At 46.1% G+C, this 26,531-nt stretch overlaps 1 protein-coding gene across 3 annotated transcripts in view; it reads left to right on the top strand.

Annotated features, from left to right (window-relative positions):
• PIWIL2 (piwi like RNA-mediated gene silencing 2) overlaps positions 1 to 26,531 on the top strand; it is a 1,855,951-nt gene that overhangs the window by 57,858 nt on the left and 1,771,562 nt on the right. For 2 of the 3 annotated variants that reach the window (XM_085633754.1, XM_085633755.1), the window contains exon 2: positions 17,577 to 17,721. The exons of the other annotated variant lie outside the window; for it this stretch is intronic. The gene's annotated coding sequence lies outside the window, so the exon portion shown is untranslated. The remainder of the gene's footprint in view (positions 1 to 17,576; positions 17,722 to 26,531) is intronic. 3 annotated transcript variants of the gene reach the window in all.

Here is a 26,531-nt window from a genome sequence, read left to right as displayed (position 1 = left end):
GCCCTAGCTAGCAGCCATGCTAGTGCGCCGCAAAGCCACGCCCCCATGAATCCAGCTCATGTTTTTGAAGCTGAAAACAAAGAGCTGTTATAAGCAAAATGCTTCTTTTGACTAGAGCCTGGCGCCCCTCTTTGATCACTTGAAGCCCCCATAAGGCTCCCCCCCCCCCCCACCCCCAGTTTGAAGACCCCTGCTTTAGGGACTCAGACCACCCAATCGAGCCGGCATGTAAAACATTGACTGCACCCTCATTCAATATATGATGGGGGCAGCTAAATCACTGATAGCTTTATTCTGGAAAATGAAAGGTCCATCACAATTATGCTTCAGATTGGTAGGTCGTGGCACATTTTGGCCATTAGGCAGCTCACAGTCTCAATGACGTAGTCACACCTTAAATTTAGACCCCGTTGGCACCCCTTGGTGCACTATTTCACTAAGTAGGAGTTCTCTTGTTTCAATCCACCGTGCCTAAAAGCCTCGCAGCTCTTCGAGTAGATAGGCAACCAGATAACTACCCTCTGAGTGACAGCTCATTTGTAGTAGTACACGGCATATGTACACTTTCCTTCCCCGAGCAATAAATCAGTATAATATTGTGAGTGATATAAATGCTAAACTATGCACTACATCTAAGATAAGCATATACTAGGACCCAGAGTTAGTTAGTGTTTGAGGAGGCAGTGAAGTGTATGGGATGTGTTTTCTTAAGGGGAATTTTGTTTTGCGATAATGCTTCAGTATATGCCTATATTCATGCCTTTGTGTATTTGGCCCATTTCATTAGCATTACCATAGCTTAAAAAAAAAAAAAAAGATTTTACAATATAAAAAAAATTAAACGAAAGGGAAAAATCATTTGAAATCGGGGCAATAACATAAATGTTTTTAAGGAGTTAAAAACATCACTGTAACTTTAAACAATTAATGCATGAATTGAGTGCAAATTGTAATTATCATGTATATCCAAAGTAAAGCATTTCTTTCTCTTTAAAAATGTTCAACACAATATAAAATATTTTTCCAAAATGTAATTTAGCACTATATATGCCCCTTCTACATTTGGGTACATTTTCATCCTGAGTAGGAGGGATTCAGCAGCCCAAGGGTACTAATGTTGCATATTCTCAACAAGCAGTACAATTTGAGAGCACTCACCCGGATTCCAGCCAAACCTTTTAAATGTCAAAGTAACAACTTACAAAACCCAGTTGTCCCTGTTTCCGTGGAATGTAGTTGTATCATTTGGTCTTGGGGTTTGGTTGGCGCAGCACCAGAGTTCTGTGTATACAGACTGACCTCAGGCTGAACTACCGCAGCCAAGGTTTGCCATATGAAAGACATTCTGGATAAGAAAAAAGTGGTGGGATCAACGCAAACCAGCCCCTTGGCTTCAATACTCAGAAGTGTCTTCGGCTCATAGTTTATAAGGGTGCTGTCTGTCTATGGGACCCCAAAAATTATTTTTTTTTTCTTAAGGATCTTTCAGGGCTTATCTCTTGTTGCTGTTTCGGGCTTTTCCCGTTATGTGCGATCTGCTCCCCTATACACGTGTAGTTCCTTGTTTTTTCAAAAGGACACTTTGAATTTCTCTATTTGTTTAACTTTCTACTCTGGGTCTGCGTACAAAAATAGTTTTTGAAAAAACGCCATCAGATACAGCTGTTCCTAAACTCGATTTCTTGGGTACTTTAAATGCATAGTTTTCAATATTTATTCGTTAATGTTTCCGTTATCAAGTGATGTATGATTTGTACCCAGTGACGAATCCTTGTTAACGACATCTCTGTTATTGACTGTGGATATCACAAGTTTTTGTTAACCTACAAGCACTATATGGCAGTTGTAACAATCTATTACTTTTGTAGGTCTGCAGTCCGTGCATGAAAGCACAGACAAATGCTTTTTCGGGGCCTACTTTCTCTCTTTTTGCCAGTCTCCTCGAAAATGCTTCACTTGTAATGGAATGCACGCCCTTTCAGTTTTGTCTGCATTGCCATGCCAAGTACTCTCACACAGACCAACACTCTGTGTTCAACTTCTGCTTGTCTCCCAAGTACAATGAAGTGGTCTGCGATGCCTGCAAGTCCTGCTCGTTGCCTTGTGATGTCGTACATAGCCACCGACGACACTCTCAACATCTTTGGTGAGGAGCATGCGCAGGAGCAACCATTGATCGACGAGGAGAGGGCCTTTTATGTCAATGAAAGTTCGGCCTCTGGTTTGAAGAGGACTTTGAGGTATAGGACATTACTCCAACTCAACAACCTGTGAGTACGCCGCCTCATCTCCTGTCCACCAGCATAATCGTACCAAGAATATTTGGCACAGGTGGTCTCCAAATCTCATGTCCCTGGGCCACCACTGCTATCTAGCCATAGTCAGCACCGAAAAAACGCTACAGATGCCCCGCCTTCAGGATCCACAACGAAAGTACATGAGAAGTCAAAGACCTCTACTTTTGCTTCCTCTGACTGAGACCACCGACCAGCATCGAGTTGATCTTCGGTACTGAGCCGCCTGCTGCCATCTTTCACCTTGGCACTGAGTGCACAGTCTACTTTCATGCCAAAAGCTTTGGAGTCGAAGCAGTCCATGCGGACCTCCAAGCTCAGTTCCGACACACTGATGGTCCCAATCCTTCACAAGTTACAGGAGAAACTGGACACGCGTCAGAAGATTCATATCCAGGCGCATACTGGACGTATACTGGCTATGCCTTTCTCTCCTCCACCACTTAAAAGAAAGCTTACTTTTGATGTAGCTTTAGACATGCCAGTTCCTCCTAAAAGGAAAACTATGAACAAGGATACCAGTACTCCACCTCTTCCACCCCCCATACCAACTCCAACTCAAACTCCACCACTTCCACACTCTCCTGCACCACCCTCTCCTCCAAGAGAGCCACTAGATAACTCACCACAAGGGTCTCCACAGTCGGACACTGGTGGAAATGCGGAGATACAGGGAGATGACCCCCTTTTAGACAATTATGACACGGATCCGCCTGCAAGTGGGTATTAGCCATTATCTAACATGGCTTTTGTCTGGAGCTCATTACCACCCCACCCAACATTCCACCTCGTGCTCTCAGGATGTCATACAGGCATCAAACATTACTCAAACAGGCCCGTCCCTCTTCAACATCAGGATTCAGGGGTGTACTCTCTGTATTTAATAATTTCCTAAAAGGAAGGGTCTTTAAGGCCAATTTTTAGATCTCATACCCTTAAACAAATACATCCTATCAGAACATGTCCACATGTATACCTTGCAGGATGTCATTCCACTTCTTCAACAAAGCTACTTTATGGCAACACAAGACTTCAAGGACACCTACTTCCATTTACCAATACAACCAGCTCATTGCAAATATTTAAGATTTGTCTTAGCATGCAATCATTGCCAGTTCAAGGTTTTGCCATTAGGGGTAATCACTGCACCGCTAGTATTCACCAAATGTCTAGCAGTGGTCGCTGCGTTTCGAAGAACACAAGCTGACCACGTATTCCCATACCTGTCTGGCTCATCAAAGCCAGCACTCTTCATCAGTGCCAACAGGACACTCAGATGACAATAGATCTTCTCCACAATTTGGGGTTTACTATCAACATTCCCCAAATCTGACTTTACCATCACTGATTCAACCACACTTAGGAGTAATCCTGACCACACAATCAGGATTAGCTTACCCCAATCCGGTAAAAATTCAAAACTTTCAGACAATACTGCTCCAGTTTCAGACCAATCAACAACTCACAGTGAGGGTGTTCGTGCGTCTGCTAAGGATGATGGCTTCTTGCATTGCTACAGTTCCCCACGCAAGATTACATATGCGTCCATTACAACAATGTCTAGCTTGTCAGTGCTCACAGTTACAGGGTTAGTTGACAGATCTAGTGTTGACAGACCGTCACACTCGCCGTTCTCTGCAATGGTGGAACACCACCAACCTGTTGAAGGGGCGGCCTTTTCTAGACCTTGTTCCCCACCTCATTCTCACAACAGACGCATCAAAAACGGGATGGGGTTCTCACCTCCAACACCTCATAGTACAAGACCTATGTATGGGATGTCCAGTACCAATCTTTCCACATCAACTACCTAGAGCTTCAAGCTGTTCACCTAGCATGAAAATCTTTCCAACCTCACCTGACTCACAAGGTTGTCCTAGTCTAGACAGATAATATGACAGCAATGTATTCAAAAACAGGGGCGGAAACGGTCTACACATCCCTCACAACTGTCTCAGACCATCTGGAACTGGGCTCTACATCACCACATTCACCTGTTAGCGGAATACCTTCTGGGGAACAGACGACAACTTTGCAGACCTGCTCAGCAGGATGCAGCAACAAGTCCACGAACGGGAAATCCACCCACAAGTCCTCCTACCCTACTTCCAAAAATAGGGCTTCCCTGAAATAGATCTTTTCGCCAGAGCAGAACACTAAATGCCCTAACTTCAATAAGTTCCCACGCCCACTTCCCAGGGGCAGCGCGCTATGGATAAGTTGGTCAAAGATATTTACCTACACTTTTCCACCTCTCCCTCTCTTTCCATTTCTGGTTCGGAAGCTCAGACAGACACCTCTGACAATGATCCTAGTAGCTCCCACGTTGGCTTTTCAGCCTTGATTCACAACATTACTAGACCTTTCAGTTCCACACAGGAAGCTCCCCAACAGGCCGGAGCTGCTCATGCAAAATCATTGACAAATCAGACACACATATATTAAAACCCTCAACCTAGCAATCTAGTTCCTGAGATCTTAGAAATTGGTTATCTTATCTTGTATGGACATTCTTAAAGAAGCACGAAAACCTACCACTGGGGCCTGCTATGCAGCAAAATGGAAACTTTTTTTTGCTACTGCCCCACAAAACAAATTGAATCTTTCACAGCTACAGTACAAAACATTATCTGTTATATACTTCACTTACAAAAGGCAGGTTTAGCAAATACTTCTATGTGCTTACATCCCACTGCCTATCTTCACAATAGACAACACCTTTCCCTTTTCAAAATTCCATTAATTAAAGCCTTCATGGAAGGACTTAAAGGTGTTATTCCACCTAGGATTCCCCCAGCACCTGTTAGTTTGGGTCCGCAAATGCTTACATAATGTTATGTTTTAGTTAGCATTCACTGCGCCATTTTCTTCTGAGGCGCCATTTTGGGCTATTCAAAACTGATCTTGTTAATTTCTGAGAAATGCCCTCTGCTAAGTTTTGTTTCTGAATGTTAAGTTCTGTTTCAGTAATAAGTAAATTGTTCATGTCAGCACATTACTTTCTTGATAGATATAGGCCCTCTCCCACTTGTCTGGTGGCGGGCCCAGGGTGAAATTACTTTGGACTGTGCTAGTTTGTGCAAGATAAGAGAAAAGAAACCTTTTTTTTTTGTATTTCAATGTCCAGTTGCATCTGCCTGGAAAATTCCACTGTGTGCGTGACTTTACCCGGGTATGAAATGTACTTAATGTATCTCTATACTTTTTGATTTCAGTTCCCTCTGTAGCACTTCTAGCGACTGTACAGATGGGGCTCCACTCTGAGTGTATACGAATAAACAGTTATTGGTTTGTATTCTCCACTGTCTGACCGGCTCTTCATTTTGTACGGAAGGCTGAATAGGAGGTCAGTAGTGACCCGGGTGGCCCCTTTTGGGTCATTTCCTTAAATTGGTGCCCGAACAGAGACTCCTTCGGGTTGTTGACGCACCCCCTTTCCGCGGACAGAGGGCATCATCAGGTCAGACAGACGGCTCAGGAATCCCTGCACGAAAGGTTTCTGTTACTCGCAGCTGCGGCCTTTGTCCCACCGGAGGGTGCTTCACCCAGCAGTCATTACGACTGGAGTCCTGAATGGCGAAACCCTTGATCTGACTGTTTGATCTGAAGAGTCAGCAGTGGAGAACTGGTTCATTTGTCCTTCTGATATCAGGTGGTTCTGTTTTGGTTCTATGTGGATATGGTACCATTGTGGTTTGAGTTTGTTACGGTCTAAGGACTGTTTTGGTGAAAAGTGTGAGCAAATACTTTGCCAGGTAATAATAATGATTTTGTTATTCCTTTGCAATGCCTGGTCTAGACAAAATTTGGAGTTTGTGTTCTTGTTGTTGTTCTGCAGATGCTCGGTTGTCGGAAGCTCAGCCTGCGCCTCCTGAAGGCAGCCCTAACTTTGTAGGTGAAGCATGTTCTTTGCCCTATTATGTTTGGTACATTATGGCACAAATATACGAGGAAAAAAACAATTAGTTATGGGGTCTCAGGGAATTTAGAGACCTGCGCGGACAAATCCCCGAATCACTCAGACATGAACAACAAATAGAGTCCATGGGTCTACACAAGTCTGTCAAAGAAACAAAAGCAACAAAACAGCACGTTCAGACATAAAGGAGTCCTCTTAAAGAGGGCCAAGTCCCATCACCCACCGAAGTGGCATGCTTCATCATCTGGGACCTCCCATTGCCACACCTGGTGTGGTTAGAGAGCTACAACTCCTTAGATTACTGTAACAAGGAGGAGCTCAGGGATGTTTTAATTAATGTAATAGGGAGGATAATTATCTCCGGGTGAAAAAGTCTGCCATAAGTGTGGTGAATCTAAATGCAGTGTGTGAACTAGAGAGGTGATTTAAAATTGATTACCATTGGAAAAATATTTTATTCAGTATCCAGTGGCGTCAAACTAAAAACAGCAGGAATCTGGAGGAAACCGTGTCCACATATGTTATAGGAACACGTCCTCATGGGTCAACATGTTTCAGCCAACCTATGTCTACCAAATGACAGTGGCTTTCGTCAGGACCATATGGTAACACTACTGCAATATGTGGATGTGTGATAGGTGAAAAGAGGAACAATACAACCTACCAATGTACCTACTTATCTGAAGATATGCGGCACCGTAGGAATATAAATTAATCACCTGTAAATAGAAACATAAATGTAATACAAGAGAATGAATGATATGTGCTGAATAATGTCAACTAGGTTCTTTGACATAATACAAATGTGTCATAAGTAAACATTTGTCATGCGTGCAAACTGCATTGTCTTCTTACCCGTAACAAATCGGGGATGCGTCCTACACTCCTGGTTACAACTCAGGGCGTGAGGCAACGCTCTAGAAGACAAAAAGGAACAAACTAACTCCAAAGAAGACAGAGGATTGTTTGTTCCTCTACGTAAGCATAAATATGCTTGACCATAAAAACAATATACAAATTCAGGTGTGTCGAATGACTCCAAACAGCATTGAATATGCTTCCATTCATCTGGATAACAAATCTTAGAATTCACAGATTGACCAGATCAGAATACGAACATGCAAGTCGAGTAAATGCCAATGTAATGACACATTTGCCTGAGTATCAAGAAACAAGCAACGATATCAACGCGCGTGTAAACTCAGCCATCTGTATCTAATAGCCGGATGTCTAGCATATAGTTAATCAAAATATCGAATTCGACAGATCGTGTAACACCACCCAGAGAGCAAGCTTACCTGTCCGTCGTTACCCCGGACCTTCTTCCCGGTTGTACCGAGTGGTAACCGGAACAGTGTAAGCCTGCCCCTCTTAAAGGCTATCGGTGTGTCTCGAAGGACGTTGGACGGATCCTAAACGTCACCACCGTCACGTGATAGGATGTTACCACGTCATGAGCGTCAAAAGACGTGTAACAAGCAAAGGATACTGGGGAGTGTAGTGCTAAAGGTCACGTTTCTAATGCTCGGTTGAATCTGCACGTTTAATAGACGCGTCTTCTCAAAGAAGTGTTAATACAGCGAACCCAAACAATATATATTAAAAAACTGTATTGATACGTCGTAGACGTATAAAGACGTGTGTCAAGCAGGGGATGCCGGGTAATGTAGTGTTTTAAGTAACGTTGCTGGTATTAGATTAAATCTACGCGTATGATAAACGCGTCTTCGTAAGGAGGTATTTACACAGCGAGCCCACACAATATGTTGAACAGCTATATTAAGCAAAAGAGGGCTATCACACTCTGATAGAATACCATGCCAAACACCTTGGGCATACGTCCTGCTACGAACATCCTAATTAGGAGTCGTGTATCGAACAAGACTCAAAGAGGATGCAATGGTATGTCACAGGCTCCCAGGTTAGATCAGCGTGCTGATTACGCCATGTGGATATCATGTACAAAAGAATTCTGTACGAGACAATATGTCAAAAAACTTCGAAGCTCTGTAATTACTGACTATGGGAAACATGAACCAGATGTTGATGTACAGCTATCGTTGCACGGAAGCGAGTGAGTACACTACCTAATGTGCCGAATAGGGTGCCCTAGAGACCCATTCCTCAGATATACAGGAAAAGGATAACCAATTCGTGCAACAGGGGCTCGATGAAATGCGAGAATGAGGTTCATAGCGGTATAACAAAGCGCTAGAGCAGGGGGACAGGACAAAAGTCATAAGTCAGAAAAAGCCCTCTATCAAATGGAAAAAGAGACACAACGATATCACAACGAGGTCCAAGGAATTGCCTCATTCAGCCCAACTATGTCGCTTTTGAGTTTAAAAACCCAGCGTTGTTCCTTTTTGAACAAGAATGTGGAAATGTCAGTGACATGGGACGGAATGAAAGGGTGTTCAAGACTCGTCCACTTGATATCATCAGGTCTGTGTTTCATTTCCAAGAAGTGCCTAGTCAGGCGGGTTGCCTGTCTTTGGCATCTAATGGTACTTTTATGTTCCATTATCCTCAGTTTGACCTTCCTGGTGGTCATCCCCACATATCTCTTATCGCAGGGGCAAGTAATCAAATAAATTACCCTCACTGTTGCAGTTAGTATGTTTCACCTGCCTCCAGGGTTTGTTTGTCCCAATATCAATTTCTGTAGTATGTTGCGTGTTTGTACATACCACACAATTACCACAGGCATGATGCCCTTGGACAGGTGGCATATTCCATAAGGTATTGGTCGTTGAGACAACCGTGTTTCTTGGGTGCGTATGTACCAATGTATCTCGCAGGTTGGCACTTCTTTTGAACGAAAATAAAGGAGGACTGAGATGTACCTGTCCCACATTTAGAATACGCCAATGTTTGCGTATTATTTTCTGTAGTTGGTTAGAGTGAGTGCTGAACGTTTGAACACAAGTCAATCTGTCCAAAGAAGCCTTTGGTACAGGCGGTTCTAATAAGGCTTCTCGGTTGTTGTTGCTAGCCCGCTTGTACGATTGTCGGATCAGTTTCGAGGGGTACTGTCTCGCCTTCAAATTGTAAGAGAGGACGTCCGCATGCTCTTTGAACTTGTTCACAGTGGAACAGTTCCGCCTCAATCTGAGAAATTGCCCAAATGGTAGGCCTGATCTTAGTGACTTGGGATGGAAACTATCATATGACAAGAGGGAATTCCTTGCCATAGGTTTAGTGTATAACTCACTACCCAGACCATTGTCAGTGGGGAAGATAAGGAGGTCCAAAAATGGCAAGCTGAGCTTGCTCGCTTCCATGGTGAATTTGAGGAAGACATTCTGGTCATTAAGCCACAGATGGAAGGTCTCTAGAGTGGCATAGTCACCTCGCCATATGACGAAAACATCGTCGATATAACGTTTCCATATGACTATACAGTCACGAAAGGGGTTGTTGGTACATAGAACGCATTGTTGTTCGAACAGGTGTACATACAGATTGGCCAGGCTGGGGGCAAAAACGCTGCCCATAGATGTACCTGATATTTGAAGATAGTACTGGTTTTCAAACTTAAAAAAGTTCTCAGTCATGGCCAGCCTGGCACAATCCATAATGAATCCCACTGGCGAGCTCAACCCAATTGTATTGGCTTCTAGAAGCCCTCTAATGGCTTCGAGGGTCTCTGTCTGGGGAATGCAAGTATACAAAGATTCCACATCAAAACTGATGAGGAAATCTCTAGTTCACACACTGCATTTAGATTCACCACACTTATGGCAGTCTTTTTCACCCGGAGATAATTATCCTCCCTATTACATTAATTAAAACATCCCTGAGCTCCTCCTTGTTACAGTAATCTAAGGAGTTGTAGCTCTCTAACCACACCAGGTGTGGCTATGGGAGGTCCCAGATGATGAAGCATGCCACTTCGGTGGGTGATGGGACTTGGCCCTCTTTAAGAGGACTCCTTTATGTTTGAACATGCTGTTTTGTTGCTTTTGTTCGTTTGACAGACTTGTGTAGACCCGTGGACTCTATTTGTTGTTCACAAATATACGAGGGAGAATACCGAGTTACAGTGGCCTTTGACGGGCTCTTTTGATGAACAGAAGATTGGATTTATACAGGAACAGTTGTTTGAGAGATAAAGTAGACGGTCAATGTTTGACTCCCTTCGGGCTTGGCAAAAGGAGGCCAAACAAAGACGGAGAAAGATGCATGGAAAGTTAGGATGCAGACTCTTACCCAGAAAGCTGTAGCGTATGATAGAGAGAAACACGAAACAGGAATAGAGTGTGAGGATAGGAGTTTCGGTTGCATATTGACAAGTCATATGTGGCCAAAGTGGAAGATGATACTTTTAGAGGAGTTGTTCGGTACTCGACGCCCGCCTCCCCGCCTCATTATGCCTCGCAGTGAATATATCCTGCGGTTCCTTTACAGCCACAGCAGCCTGTCTCGTCTGCTCTAGTTGCCCCTGTATCTACGGCTGCTGTACCCACAGCTCCGGTTACTTTGTCCCATATTCTTTCTCTCCCCTCACCATCTTTGACGACTGTGATCTCGATTACTTCTACTGTTCCGACTCCTGTGCTCTCTATTCTCTCTTCTCCGGTGCAATCATTGACTACAGTTCGACCTACTACTCCTATTACTCCTCCTCCTGCGGCTATTCATCCTCCGCTGTTTTCGGATGTTGATACACCTGTGCGTGGTTTTGAAGACCGGGATTTGGCGCGATTTAGGGAACATGTAGTCCCATTGAGGCGATCTGGAATAGGGGAGTATGAGAAGATGGTAACAGAGAGTCCAGCCATGTAATGCGGTTTATAGCGTTGAGGATATTTGGCGAGTTGTACGTGACTTTGAGCCTTTTTTTTACAACAGCATGCCCTTCAAGATATGTCTGCTACATTGATTGACTTTTGGCGCACACACATTGAATTGGAGGCACCCCAAATAATATTTGATATTAGAGACCGCGTTTATGTTACTGACTTAGCGCCAGAACAAGTGTTTGGTAATATTTCTACTATAGTCTCTTATAGTGGCCGATTGTATGAAAAGAGTCCTACTCAAATAACTCAGTTCCCTATCTGTGAAGTCCACCCAATTTATCATCCAGAAATACCTGAGTTGACAGACCACCACGGTACGGTCACTAGACCGGCTGTGGCTGCCCACTTTCAGGAGCAATGGGTTTATACCCCATGGAAAAGGAGTGAGGTTTTAGCCCGTAAGACTACTCTGCCCAATCCTAGGAAAAACCCAACAGCTTATTATAAGAAATTAACAGACGCTGCCTCTTCTACTGTAATGACTCTTGCTGATATTTAGATGTTCTTTGGTCTCCTTTTTCTGGTTGATATTTGGCGGCAGGTGTATACTCCAGATCATGTCGCTGAGTTGGGTGGTACATGGGATGTGATTAAGGGATGGGACCAAGAAAGGAAGCCATGCTTAGTTACTCGCTTTGCCTGGTCGTATTATTACATGCATGCATACACTTACAGGGCTCGAAAAATCCACTCGCCTGCTCTCATTTGCAAGTCAGATTCAATAAGGACGAGTTATTTTTAGGTCCTACTCGCCCTTTCTGGCGAGTAGGAAGACACACGGACACTTGACCTCTGCCTCTGAAAGCAGAGCAAATGTGACTAGGTAACAAGATTGAAAGGAATCCTTCTTGCTCACAAAGTGAATGAGCAATACAAATGCTTTTACATCTTGTTAACTTGTCACATTTGCTCAGCTTTCAGAGTCAGAGGACAAGTGCATTTCAGTTAGGTAGAGTTAATGTTTCACATTACTAGACCTGCAGGTCTAGTGCAATTTTTATGATTTTTCGAGCCCTGACTTATTCCACCTTACAAAATATGTTGGGATACTTTGACGGCCTGTCGACAGAAGAAGGATGAGCGTGTGTCTGATTATTATTATTAAAATTTCTTTTTTTTTAATAGGTTTGAAGATACGTTTTGGGATTATAGTGGGCAAGATATGTCCACGAAAGGGGAAATTAGTTTGTTTGTTGATAGGTTTGTCATTTACCTTCTTTCTGAAATAATTACTCGTTTACAGGCGTCGGAGAGTACTTGGTCTATGTCTTCTCCCTCTGTTATTCCAAATATGGCTCAATATTATGAGCATGGAGATCAGGAGGAAAAGGATAAAACTGACGAAAAATATAAGGAATTAAAGACGAAGGTGTTGTTGCAGCAGGCGTACCAGGGTAACACTAGAGGACGGGGAGGTCCTTCCTGACAACTCCCACGTACTAGGCAGCCTTCAATGACCTCTTTAGGTCAGAATCAGAGTGCGTATTGTAAGGAGGAAGGACAATGGCGTAGACCGTGTCCTGTGCTTTTACAGAAGGTTTCATCCCGTAGAGGACGCGGTTCTGGTGGTAGAGGCCGTGGGACCAACAGAAATCAGAATGCTGTGGCTCCTGGGGGTAGTTCTGATGATAATTATTTTGATAACCCTAGAGACGGACAGTATTATCATGATGACTATGATATTGATGATGTGACAGGTATGTCTTACAGGTAGGACTGCCAGGGACAGGGTGCAGGACAAATTTAGATACCTGTCGATCAGTGTGGTCCTTAAGTCACAGCGGATTTGCAAGGTTTGACTAAGGAATTTCTGGTGGACACAGGAGCGACAAAAAGTTCTGTTTCTCGACATATGATACTCGGGGCGGCCCTGTCCAGCCAAAATAATGTTTCGGTAGGTTTTTCCGGTGTACCGATTGTCAGCCCCATTTCACGACCCCTTGTACTTACTGTTGGTCCCGTCACTGTGGAGTCTCCATTCTTGTTAACATCTAATTGTGAGAATTTGATGGGTTCGGACTCATTGGAGAAGTTGCATGCTACTATTTATTGTTCTCCTGATGGTGTCTATATTACTATGGGTCCGGATGTGAGTATTAGACAGTGTTTGTCTCCGGATACGCCCCTTCCAGCTGAGTTTGCTCGGGTACCACCCACGTTATGGGATGCTGGTGATACAGATGTGGGTTTGTTGCATATACCACCAGTTTCTATACACGTTAAAGATAATGCTATTTTGCCTCGTATTCCCCAGTATAAAATACCACAGGCAGGGAAACGGGCCCTTCTTCAGATTATTCAGGATTTGATACGAAAGGGAGTGGTTGATGAAACGTCTGCTAACATTTGTAATAGTCCTCTTCTTCCGGTCCTTAAGAGGACACCCTCGGGTTCTTCTGATACCATTGACGATGTATATCATTTTGTGATTGATTTGCGCGAGGTCAATAAAATAGTGGTTCAGCAGTTTCCAGTGGTTTCTGATATTACTGCGCTTTTAACAATGATTCCATCTATTGCTAAGTTCTTTTCTGGTATTGATTTGAAAAATGCATTTTTTAGTATTCCCATACACCCAGTCAGTAGGTATTTGTTTGTATTTACATTGGCCGGCAGAAGCTTTCGATTCTTTCACGCTCCTCAAGGCTATACAGAGAGTCCTAGTATTTATAGTCCGGCATTAAAAAGCCAGTTGGATTCACTTTCACTTTCTGCAGGTAATGTATTTGTGCAATATGTCGATGATCTGTTATTTGCTTCTGATACGGAACAAGGTTGTAGGGACAGTACAGTGAAATTGTTGTTGCATTTGGAACATCATGGCCATAAGGTCTCTCTTTCTAAATTTCAGTACTGTTGACAGGAGGTTACCTATTTATGTCACCTACGTTCGAAGGAGGGTAGGATGTTGACCCCTGGGCGCATCAGTACAAGTGTTAAAATGCCCATTCCATAGACTCAAAAAGATGTACGCGCTTTTATAGGTATTACATCTTATTGTCGCCAGTGGATTCCTAATTATTCTTTATTAAGCAAAACTTTGCTTGCATTAACAACGAAAGCAGGCATGATCCTTTGCCTTGGACACCAGAATGTCCGCAATATTTTGAGCAGTTAAAAAGTGCGCTTTGCTTGGCTCCAGTTCTTGACACGCCTAACTATAGGAAGCTGTTTGTGCTTTATGTTCATGAGATGGCAGATTGCAAACTTTTTGTCTTCTCATAGAAATTTGGGGAAAAACGGAGGCCTTGTGCTTATTTTTCTGCTGTGCCTGACCCTGTTGCTAGGGCCCTTCCAAGCTCGCGGCTGTGGCCACTTAAAACAGGCTGGACTCGTACTTGATACAGAACTCGCAGTTATGGTACTTCATGCTGTGGATACACTTTTGAATAAGACAAAGACACAGCACCTCACCAGTGCACTTCTTACTGGCTATGAATTGACATTGTTTGCTAAGCATATTCCGATCAAAAGATGCGCCACTCTGAACCCAGCCACGTTACTACCTCTCCCTTCTGAGAATAATGTTGTTGACAAACATGACTGCATCTTCCGGACAGAGAAAGAGAACATTAACGAAAGCGTTTTGTGAAGGAGTCACAGATTTATAAGTAAATAGTTATAGCAATGGTATCACATTTGGGTACATCTTGTCTTCCATATTCACCTTGGGTGGTACAGTTATGACCAGAGAAGAAAAAGCCAGGGAATATTTTGAATGTAAATTACAAATCCTGTCTAATACTACTGTGACATCTTTGAGAGATATTACTACCCAATTGGAAAGCATGGAGGTATATTCCGAACAGACTAAGATATGCTGTAGATTTTATATTGGTGTTTTTGCTTTAATTGGCGTTCAGTGTGTTCTGGGGATAGAACATTTGGAGAAAAACATAACACAACACATTCTAGACATCATCGAAAATGTCAGGGGCATGGAAAGTAGAAATTGGAGTTGGTCACTTTTTGGTAATTGGGATTGGGTTCTCCAGCAGCTTATTATCTCGTAGTGGTGTTGGTATAATGTTGCATTCTTATTCAATATCTTCCTCTTTGTTGTTCTTACTGTCCTTCGGTCTTTATGCCCAAACAGAAAATATCAGCTCATGTTACAAATGCTACCATGATGTTGCAGAATGACATTGATAATTTAATGCATATTGATGAGGGAATCTTTGAGGATTCCTCTTTGCTTGCTGTGCCCCTCTCTAACGATGACTGTAAGGAATGCCCATAATTCTGTATTCACCACCTGCTTTGTATGCTTTATTAATTTTGACATATTGCTTTTGCTTTAGTATTCTTGCACAACTGTATTGGTCCCAGTCTCATTTTGCTTATTAGAAAATGTTCTTAGCTCATGCTAAAAGGAGGGTTTGTTAGATTGGGCCTGCAAATGCTTACGTAATGTTATGTTTTAGTTAGCATTCGCTGTGCCATTTTCTTCTGTGGTGTCACTTTGGGCTATTCGAAACTGATCTTGTTAATTTCTGAGAAATGCCCTCTGCTAAGTTTTGTTTCTGAATGTTAAGTTCTGTTTCAGTAATGAGTAAATTGTTTGTCAGCGCCTAGTTTTCTTGATAGATATAGGCCCTCTCCCACTTGTCTTGTGGCGGGCCCAGGGTGAAATGAACTTGGACTGTGCTAGTTTGTGCAAGATACGAGAACAGAAAACTTTTTTTTTATTTCACTGTCCAGTTGCTTCTGCCTGGAAAATTCCATTATGGTAGTGCCTTTGCTCGGGTATGAAATGTACATAATGTATCTATACTTTCTGATTTCAGTTCCCTCTGTAGCACTCCTAGCGACTGTACAGATGGGGCCCCACTCTGAGTGTATATGAATAAACAGTTATTGGTTTGTATTCTCCACTGTCTGACTGACTCTTCATTTGGTAAGAAAGGCTGAATAGGAGGTCAGTAGTCACCCGGGTGGCCCTTTTCGGGTCATTTCCTTCACCCCTTCATGAAACCTTAATATAGTGCTCACAATACTCATGGGGCCTCCTGTTGAGCTGCTACACCCATGCCCTCTTCAATTGCTATTATGGAAGGTGTTTTTCTTTTTTTTTTTTAGTCACCATAACTTCACTCAGATGTGTTAGTGAGCTCCAGGCATTAACCTTAGAACAACCATTCTTCCAAATGCATAAAGATAAGATGGTTCTTACAACCAACCCTACATTCCTACCTAAGGTAGTCTCACAATTTCACATTAATTAATCAATTGAATTGCCAGTTTTCTTCCATCAACCTGATTCTGTTGCGGAAAGAGTTCTTCATTCATTAGATGTCAAAAGAGTGCTTATGTTCTACATTGATGGATCTAAAACTTTCAGAAGTCTAATCAACTTTTTGTCACCTTTTCGCCACGACACAAAGGCAACCTTATATCCAAAGCAGGCATAGCCAGATGGATAGTAAAGTGCATTCAGACTTGCTATGCTAAGGCCAAAAGACATTAAGCTGCTCCTCACAGAGCACCCTCTACTTGCAAAAAGTGATCGAACATGACCTTTTTAAGAAATAGTCCCATAGATGAGATATGTAAAGCAGCTACATGGTCCACACCACACACTTTCACCAAACATTATTGTGTGGATGTTTTAGCACACCAACAAGCCAGTGTAGGACAGGCAGTGCTAAGTACTCTTTTTGAAACCAAGAGGTTAGCAACTGCTTATTAGGGGGGGGTGGAATGCTTTACAGTCTATGCAGAGCTTGTGCATCTACAGCCACACATGCTATCGAACGTAATATGTTACTTACCTTGTAAGCATCTGTTTGTGGCATGAAGTGCTGTAGATCCACATGTGCCCACCCTCCTCCTCGGACACCTGTAGCCGTTGTACTTGGATACATTTATTAGTTTTCACTATTTATACATTTGGTCATAGTATTAAATACACATACTTTACACGCCTTTCTCAACTGCCTGCGGGAAAACATTCATACAATGGAGTTGATGCTCATGCGCATTACCACTGAGAGGAGGAGTCACTCGACTTCGTGACTCAAAAGATTTCTTCAGAGAAACATTTGCACAACTCCAGACCCAACACTAGATGGCAGGAGTATGCAGAGCATGGGAGTCTACAGCACTACATGCGACGAACAGATGCTTACAGGGTAAATAGCATATTCCATACAACATATGTATATTAGTTAAATGCCTCTTTTGCAATCTTTCTTGTAATGTAAAGGTAAGGTGACATTGTTACTTTGGTTTAATGTAAATGTTACTGACTTTATAGTTGGAAATATTGGCCACAACCATTTCATGGTATTACAACAGCAATGTCAGGACTTTGCTTTAGTATTGTGCGATTTAGGTGTACAAAGTGTGGTTAGTAATATAAGCAGTTCTGTGATATTTGTAGTCAAGAATCAATTATGAAAGAGCAGAGTCTCAGTTGAACTGCTAGAGATGGGTAGTGCAAGATATTCTTTCATGTAAGAAGAAGTGTTGGCTTTGATTTTCATCATTAGTCCCAAATGATCTCTTGGTCAGGCTCTTTGGAAATTGTAGTTATTGTTTTTTCTTTTGTTTCAATAGGGCTTTTCAAAAGAGCACGGTTGACATCTGATATACTTTATTTAAAATCTGGACAGGTAGAGCAGCAGCAGTGCAAGCTTCCCTCACCTCAACAGGACAAGTGCAGCATTAACACGTGAAGTCTACATATTTGCACACTCAAAAGGTACTGTACTGGCGGAAGAAGTTCTAGCTATTGTTGTCAACCTACACAAACGTTTTTACAAAAAGCAGTGTTGGGACTAATAGTTACAAGAACATATGTAGCTTGTGACCATGTAATCACATTGTGGCATCAGCAAGCATATCTTTACTGTTTCTTTTAATATAAAATAAGTTTTCATGCACACTCAACATAGTTGGATTGGGTGCAGGTGTGTAGAAACCAACTTGATGGCATGTTTCATCCCAGTTAAACTAGTATCCAAACTGTATTCTTTCAAGTCTCCTTTCTTATTCTCTTTTTTATCAGGGTTATCCAAGTCTTTAAGAAATCTTCCCAAATATCCTACTGTGGTCAGATAAAATGTATGTACTGCCTTTCTTCCAGCAAGGTATAGGAATCCTCTTGGTAATCCACCGTGTAAGAAATTGGGTTGTTGAAAATAGAGTAAAGTAAAAAACAAATGATATCAGAATGACAAAAATCGAGTCGGTAGAACCAGAGCTATTCCATTGTAAAGATTAAAGTAAATGTAGTGCCTAAAAGTTCAAAATGGGGGGGCGTGGCCAAGAGCGTCAAGATGGCGGTCGCACCTTAGGAGTGCTCCGGACCCCTCCGTCATCCGCTCTGCAATCCACCGCCATCGGGCCCCTGTGACCCTTACACTGACTGCCTTGTTACGTGGGATCTCTGAGGGTCCCCCTAGAGCGATGTGTGGCGATTCCGGGCGATGCGGACGGCCTTGGACTTTTGGGCTCGACACGCGGCGTTTCTAAGATGGTGGCCGCCAGAGAGTTTTCCCGATCCCCATCTGGCCTGCAGTCCTGATCGGCCCTAATTGGAGGTGTCGACTCTGGTGGGCATCTGGCGCTGCCCACCTGACCCCGTATCCTGGCCCTTCCTGGTGACAACCTGCTCTGCTCAACTGCGATGCCCGGGTGACCTGGGAGGGTCGCCTGTCCCGCACTTGAATGGCGATCCTGCAGCCTGAGTGTCTCTGAGGCCTGTTCGACCGCCGATTGGGCGGAGGGGAGCTGCGGTCCACATCTCCTGCCCTGTTACTCTGCAGCGCTTCCCAGTCAGTGGCAGCCCGCTGCCCTGTGGTGAGACTGGCCCCATTCACCGGCTTCGCCGCGCTGATCCTGCGGAGCTGCCTTGGGCACCGGCCGGGTCCGGGGGACTGGGAACCACCGGAGAGGCAGTCTGCGCGGTGGAAGCGAAGACTGTGTGCCTCTTGACCTCCTCCGGCCCGCTGGGCAGGTCCCAGCGCTCGTATGCGCCCTCGTCCTGCCAGGGGCCTATTTGTGTGGCCTGGAGGCTCGTGACCAGGCGACATTCCTCTGTGGAGGGGAGGAGCAGGGGTGCCTGCCCTCTGAGGCTGCCCTGCTGCTGTGCCTGGTTGGGTGGTATGGCCTTCTCCCCTCCCCGCCACTGAGAAGAGTTGAGGCCCTGTACCGAGGAGAACTCTACGCTCTGCTTGGCCCTGGGCTGTGGCGGCGTGGTGTGGCTGAAACCCCCCCGGCGCTCCAGTGAGGTGCGGGGGAACTTCGACTGCCATTTCGGGCAGTGGGGACCCCATCTGTGATGGCGTCCCCCCCGTCCTGCCAGGGGCCTCAACACAGACCTAGCGCAGATCCGCTGTGGAGGTGAGGAGCGGGGGTGCTTGCCTGCTGAAGCAGGCCCGCTGCTGTGCCTAGCATGGGCGGTGGAGATTTGGCCTTGGATTGGGTGATAGGGGCGATCTCTTAGCTGGTGTGGCCTTCCCCACCCCTTCCTCCCACCACTGAGGAGTGCTGGGGCTCTGTACCGGGGTGCACCCTGCTTGCTCCTGGGCTATAAGGACTTGGTGAGGTGGCCCGACCCACGGCGGAACCCCCCCCCCCCCCTGGTGCTCTGGTGAGGTGGGGGGGTATCCCGACTGCCATTTCGGGCAGTGGTGGCCTCCCCTGTGACTGCGTCCCCTCCCGGGCAGATCCATGCCAGGCGGTGGTGGTTGATTGAAGCCCCTACTGGAAGATTTCGGCCACTGCATCGGGTGGCGGTGCTCGGTTGGTCCCGGCCTCATCCTTGTCCCTTCCCGAGACTCTGGCTTCCCACTCGCCTCGCCGGTTGTTGGCTGATCTCTATCTCTCTGGACACGCTGGCCCGGGAGTTCTGGCCCGACACCAACTTTGGCCCCTTGTAGACCTGCGCGCCTTGGGCTCTCGCTGTTGACCCGCGTGTGTCCACTGCTGAAGGACATTGGCAGTGGCTCGAGGAATGGTGTGGAGTGGCCGGGCCCTGCTCCATTCCCCCTTGGCCACCCTCCCCTCCCCCTGCCTGCCTGGACACCCGGAGCCCGAGCTGCATCTCTTTTCTGCTAATTGGTAGTCATGGGTAGGGACAGGGCACCCAAGACCCCTTCCACCCAAACTAAAATGGACCGGTTCTCCACCACGCACTCCGGGGCGACCGGAGGATCCGCGGACAAGGAAGTCCCTGCCACGGTGGACCTTTCTACCATCCTCCAGGCTATCCACGCATCACAATCTTCGGTTGAAAGTAAGTTTGCGGAAGTCGGGGTTGATATGACTCTGATCCAGCAGGATCTCCGCAACGCTACAGCCCGGATTAAGGAAACTGAGTCCCGCATATCCACCGTGGAAGACGACGTCCACCAACTCAAGATCCAAGTTACTCAACTCCGGTCTCATACCCAGGAGCTGCATCGACGGGCCGAAGATACCGAAAACCGGTCCCGTTGTAACCACCTCCGCCTGGTCTGATTTTCGAAAGGTGTGGAACAGGGTCGGACGGCGTACTTTGTCGTTGCTGGTTGCGCTCGTGGATGCCTGAGGGCTCCCTCTACCCATGGTTCACGGTCGAATGGGCGCACCGTTCACTTGCTCCACGCCCAAACCGAGAGCGCCCCCTAGACCGATCATCCTTCGGATCCTCAACTTCAAAGATCGTGATGCTATCCTGGCTGAGTCCCGTAAAACGCAGCCTCTTAAGTACGAGAATCAGACAATCATGATCTTTCCTGACTACACCCGGGAGTTCCAGCGCCGTTCCTTTGGAGAAGTTAAGCATCAACTATGCTCTCTCAACATACAGTACTGACTCCTTTTCCCGGCCCGTCTGCGAGTGGTGTTTCAAGACAAGACTTTCTTCTTCGATACCCCTGATGATGCATGGACATGGGCAACAGAGGACCGCCCGCTGAGACTTGGCGCCCCAAATCAGGGCCCGCCTGGCGGCACTGGAAGTACTCTGCAAGACATGCAGGTTCTCCGACCGAGACGTAGGCGCAGGGGCCAGAGGCACGCACGCTCAGATTCTCCGTTGGGCCCTAATCGGCAGCTTACGCCCGAGCTACCCGGCGGGTCTCCCCCTGCCAGGCGGCGCTCCGGCTCCTCTGGCCGCTCCAACCCAGGGACTGCATCGCCCTGTCCATCATTGCTGGATTTGCCAGACACTGACCTTTGCTGCAGCCCGACTCTTCTTCCAGGACCCGTTTGAACCTACTTGTCTCCTCAGATGGAGGCCAGTTTTGCCTAGAGCTTACACTCTGCCTAGTCGCTAACTTTGTTCCCCGATGGCTACAGATATGAACATCCTAATATGAGGAGGGGTCCTCCACGCTTCCCTGTTGCCACTCGTTTTAGTTTTTTTTTTTTTCTCTTCACTGTTTATTATTCGGGGGACAGATGCTTCCGTTCCTCAAGTATAGGGTGGGGGGAGTTGGGAGGGAATGTGGCCGGACCCCGGTTCATTTTGTTTTTTGTTTTTACTGTCTCTTGCACCAGCATCCCGTTTCTGCATCAAGGCAGGCGCGTTTCACTCAACACTACGGCAACATGTTCCCTACCTTTGGGCACGGCCCCACTACGGCCGTCTCTGCCATCCTTGCTGGCTGTCTGGCCCCTTACACACCTTCCCCCTGCCTGACTATTATAATGGGGCGACACCGCTACATATAATGTCCTGGAATGTTAATGGCCTGTTAGATAAGGTTAAGCGCACAGTGGTCCTGCGATATGCCAAGCATCACGCCGCAGACATACTCCTGTTTTTAGGAGACCCATCTGATAGGTAACCACTGCCCCTTCCTGGCACGACATAGCTATGCCGGAGTCTGGCACTCTGGATTCAGTAGGGGGTTGGCTATTCTGGTGCATCACACTCTTCCACTGGTGGCGTGTAGAGTGATGCACGACCCCCAGGGCTGCTTCATACTCCTGGAGGGGATCCTTGGGGATCGGCCTCTTAACCTGTTGGCTGGCTATTTTCCTCCCACCTTGTTGGCCTCTACACTACAAAGACTCACCTCCACTGTCGCTGCCTTGCCCTTGGGGATGACCGTTATTGATGGAGACTTTAATGCAGTTATGGATCCCGGCCTTGACACTGCCTCACCCCCTCCGCCTGTAGGATTGCCCAATCCGGCCTCCTCTCGACCTGGGCTGCCAGCCTGGGTCTTGGGGACGCCTGGAGACTTTGGAACCCGACAGCTCGACAATTCACCCATACCTCAGCCTCCCACCACACACACGTGTGAATACACTATGTTTTTCTGCCTACTCAGGACTGCCAAGCGATCCAAGCTATCACTATCCTCCCCAGGGGCTTATCGGACCATTCGCCGATGACGCTGCAGGTAGGCTCTCTCCCTCCGTCTTTGCGCCCGATCTGGCGACTCAACGCCTGGTTTATCCAGGATGAGGTGTTCAAAGAGCAAGTAGGTGCCAAGTTTTGCCTTTATTTTACCAACAATCAAGGTTCGGTGTCCTCCTCTTGTACCCTTTGGGAGGCCGAAAAGGCCACCATTCGGGACTTTTCCAAAGGCCATCTCAAACTTGCTCGTATGGCACGTGATTACCAGCTCACACTTCTGGAGGCTCAGGCCGCCCAGCTCGAGACTCCGCCCCCTGAGGACAGAACCGAGGCTCAGGAGATGAGATCAGACAGACCTCCCTGGAGGCTGACAAATTGCTTTGGAGATCTTTCGTAGCCCGAGTATATGGATGGGGAGATAAAAACGGGAAGCTCCTCCATCGCCTGGCCACCTATCCTATGGCCAACCGCATAACACCAGAAGTGATCGACACAGGCGGCGAGGTTCATCGGCCCCGGCGGCAGTGGCCCACTGCTTTGCCAGTCACTATGCCATTCTCTATTCGGTACGGACACCTAGCCTTTCGCTCCCGGAGCTTCTCTGACGCGAACGGTTCCCTTTGACGCCTTAGTGAATCTGAGGCGGAGGCGCTGGACCTCCCGATCACCCCCGAAAAGGTTCTGGATGCCATATCGCGCATGGCGGCCAGTAAGACACCAGGACCAGACGGGCTCCCTCAGAAGTTTTATGCGTCCTACCGGGACACCCTGGTTTCGCCTCTTTTGGCGATATACCGTGAGGCGGTGGATTTCGGCTCCTTCCGTCCAGAGACGGACTTAGCCACCATTGTGGTGATCCCTAAGTCTCAGCCCCCCTCGAATGCTGCTCTGACTACCGTCCCATCTCCCTTATTAATACTGAGCTTAAAATCTTCGCCTCTGTCTTGGCCAACCGCACTTGACCAGTCTGGTTCACCCAGACCAATGTGGTTTTATGCCTCTCAGAGGGACCAGGCATTGCCTCTGACGCCTTCACCTTGCCCTCGCGGATTGGCACCTGCTGTCCCCCTAATTGTGTCTCCTCCTCGTAGACTTTGAGAAAGCCTTTGATTCGGTAGATTGGGGTTATCTGGAGGCGGTGTTGGAGGAGATGGGCTTTGGGATCCCCTTCCGCAACCTGGTTAAGACGTTGTATTGTCAGCCCCGGGCGCAGGTCCTAGTCAATGGTGCTCTGTCCCATCCCTTTGCTATCAGAAGGGGCACGAGGCAGTGGTGCCCCCTCTCACCACTTCTATTTGCTTTGGCAATGGAGCCCTTTGCTTGCCTTATTCGCTCGGACCACTCTCTCGCGGGGTGGAGGTGGCCTGGCTTTGAGGAGGACAAGATTGTGCTCTATGCGGACGACGTGCTGCTATTTTTGGCGGACCCTGCTCAGTCGGGACCCCGATGCCTTCGGGCCTTGGATCTCTTTGAGCGCACCTCGGGCCTCCAGTTAAACCCAACCAAGTCCGTTCTGGTCCCCCTTCACCTTTCACGGGAGTGCTGTGATTGGCAGGCGGCAGTCCATCAAGTACTTGTGGATCTGGGTGGCCCTTCTCCCCGACCTCGTCTGGTCACTTAATGTCACCTCGCTGGTTAAGCGAGTCTGCGCTGACCTCCTTAAATGGTGAACGCTACCACTTAACCCTCTAGGCAGAATAGCCCTATTCAAAATGATGATTCTGTCCAGATTTCTATACGTGCTGCAGAATACACACCTCTCCTTCTCCAGATCTTTGTTTCGTGAGATGGACAGTTTGGCCATCAAGTTTTTATGGGGCGGGCGGAGGCCTAGCCTGGTCCTGGCCCAGTGCCGGATCCCACCCTTTGACGGAGGTCTTAGGATGACGAACCTATATCTTTATTATTTAGCGACTCGGCTCCTTACCGTGCACAACTGGTTTAATGGCGGCTGGTCCGACCCGGCGTACCGTCTGGAACTGCACACCCTGGGTCTGTCCAATATCCAGGGGATGCTGTATGGAAACGCTGTTTCCCAAGCTCTCCCTGAGGGCACACGCTGAGTACTCTTAGCCTGGCGGGCCTCCTTGCGCCATACCCACTGGTCGGACAAATTGACCCAGTATACCCCCTTGTGGTGCGGTACCAGCAGGGGTGTGGAATTTAATAAAATATCTACTTGTCCATGGGCAGGTTGCTTCATAAATCTACTTGTCCTGTAACATAATCCACTTGTCCCTTTAATGCAGTGACAAATTATGGCAGCAATCTCATTATATAAGAGCTCCGAAATAGCATCTCTGATTATGCCAGGGCTCCTTCCATAGTAGGGTTTGAATACTAGCCTTTCCCTTATGTTACCACGTTTCCGCAGATCTACATACTGGCGCTGAAGGAGCAACAGTTCCAGGGTTGGCAGGGCTCGACAAATCCACTCGCCCGCTCGCATATGCGAGGTAGAATTAATGAGGACGAGCTATTTTTAGGTCCTACTCGCCCTTTCTGGCGAGTAGGAAAAGAAACTAACTTTTGTCCTCAATCTTTGAAAACGGAGCAAAGGTGACAAGATAACAAGATTTAAAGGCATTTTTATTACTCACAAAGCGAATGTGCAATAAAGATGCCTTTAAATCTTGCTATCTTGTCACATTTGCTCCGCTTTCAGAGACTGAGGTCAAGTAGGTTAAAGTTAGGTCGAGGAGACTTTTCAAGATACTAGACCTGCAGGACTAGTACCATTTTTCTGATTTTTCGAGCCCTGGTTGGAATGCCCTTTTGAGTCTGTGCAAACCTACTAACTTGCATGTTTTAAGGATTTTCACCAACTCTTCTCTAATCTTCTCCCATACTGAGAAAGGTTGGAAATTTACTCCTGACTATGGCAGACATAAGACTTCTTCCAAGGAAAAAAGTGGTTGGAGGGAAAGTGAACTTGCAAGCACTCAGATTTTCGCATGAGCAAATCTACACCTGCATATTTGCTCATGCTAAAATACAGTTCACAAATATTTTCTAGGACTTCTATTTCTTGGCCTACTTCTGTAAGTCTTGTGAATTCACTAAAGTCGTATATCTGCACTTAATGCAAGGACATGAGTGCACTTTTCAGACTAATTAGATCTGGTGTTAATCATGACCTTTTGTGTTTATTAAAATTCTGTCTCTCTCTGGCTATTGGCTATCTTCACTGTGAGTGACAGCATTCTGTTCTTTCACAAAGAGCATTATCAACACCGTCGTTTTGTTCAGTGGCAGGAACTACTGTGGCAATGTGTGCTTTTTGAGACCAAAACAACTTTTGCTTTTGCCAATGTTTGTTACAATGATGAAGGCCCGGCAACTCCCACACCAATAAGGTTTTACAAGTCACGATTTGACAAAACCAAAAGGCTGACCAACAGTTTCAGAGCTATTGGATTTACCAATGCTTGTTTATTTTTGTTTCTCATAATCTTATTAAAACTGGTTACACTGATTTTCGATTATGAATATTTTTGGGAAATATTAGCATACATCATCACATTTTACTAAATGATGCTGCATAAAAACTAAAATGTTACAGTATTTTAGCAAAATGATTTTGCATTTTTTTGTGAACATTTTCTTTGGAAAGCAAAGAATCAATCTTTCTTTCAAGCTTCTGCATATATTTGCATCGAATCGGAGCGCATTCTGGGAGCAGTATGCATAGCCTCATATTGCTAAACATTGAAAATGTGTGTGCACATTTTTTTACTGGAACCACTGTCAGTAGTACAGTCTGAGCTACAACATGTACTTAAATCGCTCACCCTAATAATAAAGGTTTTGCATTAATGAACCATAAATACAAGTTTGAACAGCATTAACACATGGACACAAATATTACCTTAACTGCAGGCAATGCCTTTCGCTGATTTGTAATGTGGTACTGTAAACTGTCAGTCAATGGGTTTGTGATGTAGGGGGTTGGGCCTACTTGTCCCAAGGACAAAATACACAAGGAAACTTGTTGCCCTTGACCCCAAACAATATGTCGCGGGCGTCGGGCTATAGGAATTCCACATCCCTGACCAGACTCCGGGAGGTTGCTACTCTTTCGGGATTCCGACCCTGGGATCTCATTGGGATTTCCCTATTGGGTGATGTCTGGAGTGGGACCCACTTACGCTCCTTCCAGGACTTACAGGCCTGGTACTCCCTCCGCTCCTCCCAGCTCTTCGGATATCTGCAGCTAC

The sequence above is a fragment of the Triturus cristatus genome, chromosome 11, assembly GCF_964204655.1.
Source record: "Triturus cristatus chromosome 11, aTriCri1.1, whole genome shotgun sequence".
In the NCBI taxonomy this organism is placed as follows: Eukaryota; Metazoa; Chordata; class Amphibia; order Caudata; family Salamandridae; genus Triturus; species Triturus cristatus.
This window is presented reverse-complemented; position numbering and strand designations above follow the sequence as displayed.